Source organism: Podarcis vaucheri (genome assembly GCF_965113315.1).
Source record: "Podarcis vaucheri genome assembly, chromosome: 16".
Lineage (NCBI taxonomy): Eukaryota > Metazoa > Chordata > Lepidosauria > Squamata > Lacertidae > Podarcis > Podarcis vaucheri.
The window spans coordinates 29,352,366-29,359,892 of record NC_138754.1 but is presented as its reverse complement, the minus strand read 5'-3'; positions in this window follow the sequence as shown (position 1 = coordinate 29,359,892).

The following is a 7,527-nucleotide window of genomic DNA, read 5'->3' as shown; positions in this document are numbered from 1 at the left end:
CAGCCAGTGGCGGCAGGCACAACAACAATAAAAACCAAGGCAGAACCATCACAATTCGCAGGCAGGGGCGGCAGGCACAACTACAAAATCAACCAGGCGGATTATCACCCTGCGCAGCCAGGGGCGGCAGGAACAAAAACAACGGCAGAACCATCACATTTGGCAGGCAGGGGCAGGCGGCACAACAACAACCATGGGAGAACCACAACGCTTTGCAGGCAGTGGCTGCAGGCAGAACAACAGTAACAACCAAGGCAGAACCATCACAATTCGCAGTCAGGGGCGGCAGGCACAACAACAAGAACAACAACAAAGGCCGAACCATAATGCTTTGCAGGCAGCAGCAGCAGGCAGAACAACAATAACAACCAATGCAGAACCATCACAATTCGTAGGCAGGGGCGGCAGGCACAACAACAACCACCACCAAGGCGGAACATCACCCTGCACAGCCAGTGGCGGCAGGCACAACAACAAGAACAACCAAGGCAGAACCATCACAATTCGCAGGCAGGGGCGGCAGGCACAAGAACAAGAACAACGAAGGCAAAACCATCACGATTCGCAGTCAGGGGCGGCAGGCACAACATCAAGAACATTAACAAAGGCCAAACCATAATGCTTCGCAAGAAGCGGCAGCAGGCAGAACAACAATAACAACGAAGGCAGAACCATCACGATTTGCAGGCAGGGGTGGCAGGCACAACAACAACCACCACCAAGGTTGAACATTACCCTGTGCAGCCAGGGGCGGCAGGCACAACAACAAGAACAACGAAGGCAGAACCATCATGATTCGCAGGGAGGGGCGGCAGGCACAAAAACAACGGCAGAACCATCACATTTGGCAGGCAGGGGTAGGAGGCACACCAACAACCAAGGGAGAACCAGATCCCTTTGCAGGCAGCGGCTGTAGGCAGAACAACAGTAAGAACCAAGGCAGAACCATCACAATTCACAGACAGCGGCAGCAGGCAGACAACAATAACAACGAAGGCAGGAAGTTCAGGAAACGCCGTGGCAGAATCCGTCAGTGGGCATTTCCTGAACTTCCTCCAACATAAAAATTCCTTGAAACCAAGTCTCCGCCTAGACTCCCTGCGCGGAAGTCTCCTGCGCAGAGTGGGCGTGGCCAGCGGAGGTCCTGGACTCTCACCGCTGGTCTCTGTGGAAGAGTCCTGGAGCCCTCTCTCCGAAGTCCTTCCCTGCTCCCCTTTCTCCCAGGTGTCACGCTGATTTCCTTCCCCAAAGGAAGTGTTCTCTCTCCCTCTGCTGGTCCCTTCTCCCGCATCATTGGGGAGCCCCACCTCCACTCTTGGCTCCGATGGCAGTTCCCTGACATTTGGGGAGATGAGGAGACTCAGGACTGGAAAGAGACGACGAAACCGAAGAACTTCAAGAAAGCTAGTGAAGACAAGTAACAATAAAAACAGAGACAAAGAATCAAGAAGACATAAAATAATTTTTCTGTTAAAAATATCTCTTCTTTACACTTCTTCTCCTAAAGACACTATACCAGGAAATAAAGAGTTATAAAGTTTAATGAAGCTAAGGATTATATATTGGAATGTTAACGGTTTAAATGATAAGAGGAATAAGATAGAGCATATACTAAAGAAAAAACAATGGGATGTTAAGGTAAAGGTAAAGGTACCCCTGCCCGAACGGGCCAGTCTTGACAGACTGTGGGGTTTGTGCGCCCATCTCACATTTATTGGCCGGGGGCCAGCGCTGTCCGGGGACACTTCTGGGTCACGTGGCCAGCGTGACATCGCTGCTCTGGCGAGCCAGAGCTGCACACGGATCTGCCTGCAAAAGACCCACGTAGCTAAGAAGCATTGAAGAGTTTTAGAAAATAAAAAACTAGGTCAAGAATTTGTCTCCCTAGATATTAAAAAGAAAAGGGGAATTGTAATTTATGTAAACCCAAAATTGGAATCAAAACAAGTTTTGAAAACAAGTTTTCAAAGACCATGACAGTAGGATATTCAGGTTACTAGAGGGAATGAACAAATAATCATTGCAGGCGTATATACATGTAATGGAAATAAGACAATCTTCTTTAGGGAAGTAGAGTGCAAGCTACTTGAATATATAAATGAGGAGATTATCCTTATGGGAGATTTTAACGGTGTTACATCTATTGATCAAGATAGAACAAAAAAAAGAGAAAATCAAAGGGAAGGAGATTACCATCTACCTTCTATCATATGGTAGAAAACCTAAACCTAACGGATGTATGGAGATACAAAAACCCAAACGAAAGACAATACACTCATTTCTTGGAAGCTCAGCAATCATGGGGAAGACTAGACGCAATATGGGTAACGAACAAGTTATTAATGAAAACTAAAAAAGTTAAAATCCAACCAAAAATACTAATGGATCACAACTCAATTACATTAGAACTAGGAGACAATAAAAGGATAAATAATAGATGGAGATTAAATGAAAGGATATTAAACGATGAAAGTATATTAAGTACGCTTTCTAGTTCTCATATTAGCTAATTAAATTTAAGCTTCCAAGACAGCTCAAATCTAAATGAAAACCTCAGACCTTGGGATCGTAGTGAAGGTGTTGGCCTGTGGGCAGCAGTTGTAGGAAAAAATAAAAATTCAAGCTAGGTATTGTTCGGAAAGGAATTGAAAATAAAGCTGCATATATTATAAGGCCATTATATAAGCCAGTCCTGTTTTTCTAGAAAAAGAGGTGCTGGAACTCACCAAAAACGCCTCCCGCCCTTGTTCTCTTATAATGGCAATGGCATCCACCTGAGAGGCAATATGTCGTTGTGAGTTCCAAAACTTCCCTTTTCCTCTAGCGTAGGAAAAGACCACACATTTGGTAAGTTGATAGATGGTATACTTACAAACTCTTCAAAGGTCACTTTCAGTTGCAGAAAGTTGCACAGGCAGTAAAACTTAGCTTAGTTGCAGAGTGGTAAAAGTTCCTAGATGATTAGCATAGGATAGAGGGGGTTGTAAAAGCCATGCGGTCTGAGCTGGAGCAACTGAGTTTCGGCTGCGAAAAAAAGCCCTGGGTGCAACTACAGCTGGAATGGGAATGTGTTGTTTAGTCGTTTAGTCGTGTCTGACTCTTTGTGACCCCCTGGACCAGAGCACGCCAGACACTTCTGTCCTCCACTGCCTCCCGCAGTTTGGTCAAACTCATGCTGGTAGCTTCAAGAACACTGTCCAACCATCTCATCCTCTGTCGTCCCCTTCTCCTTGTGCCCTCCATCTTTCCCAACATCAGGGTCTTTTCCAGGGAGTCTTCTCTTCTCGTGAGGTGGCCTTTGTTGGTGAGGTGATGTCTCTGCTTTTTAAGACGCTGTCTAGGTTTGTCATTGCTTTTCTCCCAAGAAGCAGGTGTCTTTTAATTTCGTGGCTGCTGTCACCATCTGCAGTGATCATGGAGCCCAAGAAAGTAAAATCTCTCACTGCCTCCATTTCTTCCCCTTCTATTTGCCAGGAGGTGATGGGCCTAGTGGCCATGAGCTTCGTTTTTTTGATGTTGAGCTTCAGACCATATTTTGCGCTCTCCTCTTCCACTCTGAAGTGAAGATGAAAAGAATATGAACCTAAAGAATATGAACACTCGTGGAAAAATACAGAAATAAATTTTATAAAGAGGATGCTATCTGCAGTCGTGCCTATACTACACTAAACTCTTTATAAAATACATCCATTACAAGAAACAAGTGTAAAAATACACCTGAATTTTCAGGCAGACAGAAGAATTCAAGACGCATTGTGCTGGTCCCGGGGGTTAATCAAGAGGCAAGGTCCAAGTCCAGTCCGTGGTCGAGGGTGCAGTATGGAGGCAGTCTGTCAAAGCTGAAGCTGGGTCCAAGGCAGGGAGTCGGTTGAGGTCAAGAGCAGGACAGGGTACAGGCAGGAACTGAATACCAACAATGTTGCTCCCGCAACTTGGGGCTGGGGCTGGCTGGCTTTTATCTGCCCCAAGTCATAGGGCGGCCCCGGTCCACAGGTGACTCGCCTCTCCTGGCCTGGAGGCAAGCACTCCTCCTGCGGGAACTTAGTTCCCTCCACCTCTCTGCCCTGAGCCTCTGCAGCCCAGAGGCCACCTCAGCTTCCCCTGACGGGGCTGGGAGTGGAGCACCTGCAGGCAATGGGTCCTCTATCACCTCAGGAGCCAGAGCAGACTCAGCTGGTGCCTGCACCTGAGGATCCAGCACAGGTGAGGACCCTTCAGGCTCAAGCCCCAGCCCCGGCTCAGCTGGTTCTGGAGGCGGGGACTCCTGTGCAGGCTGGGATTCCTCAGGTTCAGCCTCTGAGTCCGAATCCCAGGCCATCACACGCATAAAAGAAGCACATTAAGCAGGACAGTTAAACTGTGGAACTGGCTCCCAGGAAGAAGGCTACCAATGACAACTTGTCACGATGGCTATGTTTTGCCTCTGAATGTTTTGTTTCCCCACAAGATGGGAAAGTGCTCATGTGCTTGGTGGCTGCTGTGGGCACAAGAGACTATTCATTTTCTGTTTTACAATTAAAACACTCATTTTACATCCTTAAGATATCAATGACTTCCCTTCTTCTTTTTCCATGGTTCCTTTTACATATCATAAATCCCTGCATCTTTTAGAAAAACTATACCATTCAGTTGAAAAGAACCAGAAATGCTCACCGGCTGCTCTCCAGTCCTTAGGGGATTCCGTGAGCCCGCTAGGTGAAAGGATTCCCTGTGGTCAGAGGGTTTTAGGAAAACAGGTAAGACGAAGGCAAAACTTAAAGCAAAGTGGCTAAGAAGCCTGACCTTTATTTGTAAGCAAAACTACTATAGCAGGACCAACAATAGAAGAGTGGCAGATGAAGATGTTGGACTTTTTGGAGCTGGCTGACCTGACTGGAAGAATCCATGACCAGAAGGAAGAGGAATATCAAGAAGACTGGAAGAAATTCAAAGAATATTTAGCCAAATATTGTAACATAAGATAATTAGAAATCACTTGGAAGTATCAAATAGTCTTAGGATTAGATTAAGAACGACTTGTAAAGAATTACAGGGAACCAGGCAGAGGGCCTTCTCGGTAGTGGCACCCTCCCTGTGGAACGCCCTCCCACCTTTCATCATCACTACATCATTTCTACATCACCAGAAGGGGAGGTAAATGGGCAGAGCCTGGGTGTCAGGTAGCTATCCTTCCTGCCTTTTACCCATCACCTGACACCCGATAAAAACAAGACAATAAATCTATTTACACTTCCTGACCCAACTGGTTAAGTTGCTCACTATCCTTTTTGTTCTCCGGAGTCAGAATCCATTCCTGGGCTGCTGCAGCTCTTTGTGATCTTGATGGCTACCTGTCTGGCACTTGGGTTAGGTGTGATAAGAATTTTAAGGTCTTTGATATGTAATAAATGTTCATAAATGTACCAAGCAAACACATACATAAATATATAAACCACATGTCTGAAACCCCACAGATTAGGTCCTGAACAAATTGACGTCAATTATTTCTCTGCAAGGTCAAAGTGGGAAACCTCCCCATTGTCTTTTTCTGGTCTCGTCTCATCATTTGGGGTAAAGGGGTAGGCACCACAGACAGGGTTTAGCGCGTGTGCCCGCAATAATTGCTGGCTAATCTGTCTTCTCTCTCCCCCCCCCCAACAGGAACAGCTTTGCGAAAAGAATGCAACAGCTACTTGACTCAGGACATCTATGGATTTCCGCTGGAATGTTTGTGGCCCCTTGCAGTCTCATCTCCTGATACACATTTCCTAGTAGTCTCAGTGTCTGCACCTAATGAATAAACTATTGTCAGTTACCCTGCCTGGTGTCATTTCTTTCACTGAATGTGTGAGGTATATCAGTGTAGTGTATCAGAAGGCTTGTGGAGTCACCTTTATGCAATTGTGGTCCCCGCCCCCTCAGGAATAAAGTACAGTTTATGATGTACAGGATTCCTTCATAGTAACATCTCATATAAACGTACAAGGTTGCCCCACCTTCACTGTGTTTGTTGTTGTTGTTGTTTAGTCGTTTAGTCGTGTCCGACTCTTCGTGACCCCATGGACCAGAGCACGCCAGGCACTCGTGTCTTCCACTGCCTCCCGCAGTTTGGTCAGACTCATGTTTGTAGCTTCGAGAACACTGTCCAACCATCTCGTCCTCTGTCGTCCCCTTCTTCTTGTGCCCTCGATCTTTCCCAACATCAGGGTCTTTTCCAGGGAGTCTTCTCTTCTCATGAGGTGGCCAAAGTATTGGAGCCTCAGCTTCAGGATCTGTCCTTTCAGTGAGCACTCAAGACTGATTTCCTTCAGAATGGATAGGTTTGATCTTCTTGCAGTCCATGGGACTCTCAAGAGTCTCCTCCAGCACCATAATTCAAAAGCATCAATTCTTCGACAGTCAGCCTTCTTTATGGTCCAGCTCTCACTTCCATACATCACTGCTGGGAAAACCATAACTTTAACTATACGGACCTTTGTCAGCAAGGTGATGTCTCTACTTTTTAAGATGCTGTCTAGGTTTGTCATTGCTTTTCTCCCAAGAAGCAAGCGTCTTTTAATTTCGTGGCTGCTGTCACCATCTGCAGTGATCATGGAGCCCAAGAAAGTAAAATCTCTCACTGCCTCCATTTCTTCCCCTTCTATTTGCCAGGAGGTGATGGGCCTAGTGGCCATGAGCTTCGTTTTTTTGATGTTGAGCTTCAGACCATATTTTGTGCTCTCCTCTTCCACTCTCAATAAAAGGTTCTTTAATTCCTCCTCACTTTCTGCCATCAAGGTTGTGTCATCTGCATATCTGAGGTTGTTGATATTTCTTCCAGCAATCTTAATTCCGGCTAGGGATTCATCCAGCCCAGCCTTTCGCATGATGAATACTGCATATAAGTTAAATAAGCAGGGCGACAATATACAGCCTTGTTGTACTCCTTTCCCAATTTTGAACCAATCAGTTGTTCCATATCCAGTTCTAACTGTAGCTTCTTGTCCCACATAGAGATTTCTCAGGAGACAGATGAGGTGATCAGGCACTGTGTTTAGTGAAGTGAAATGCCATTATTTTTTATTTTTATTTTATTAAATATTTTTCTTTTGCTTCATGGGGATGGGGAAGTGATGACAATGTACAATGCAAAAAAAAATATGCATTAATTAATAGCAACAATTTTGTCATTCTGCAGCTGTGTTACATAATCAAAGTCGTTAAAACCAAAGTACCGCTCCCCATTCCCACATAATAATGGTAGGCATTTATATAAATGAGGGGCAGTTATTATGAAACTATTATTATTATTAGTTATTAGCGCAAACTCCGCTTTGGGATTTATTGGAATAAAAAGCAGCAGAGAAATAGAATCAATCAATCAATCAATCAATCAGGGTGAGGGGTGTGGCCTGGGGAGATTTTAGAGGGCTGGACTTGGAGGGCCACATTCGATCCCAATTGGACCCCAAGTGGCGCCAATGGAAGCGCTACTATGCCAACCCTGCAATTCAGACCAGTCGAACCAAACCGAGCCGCACCTCGGCTTCCAAACAGACCCGGAAGCTG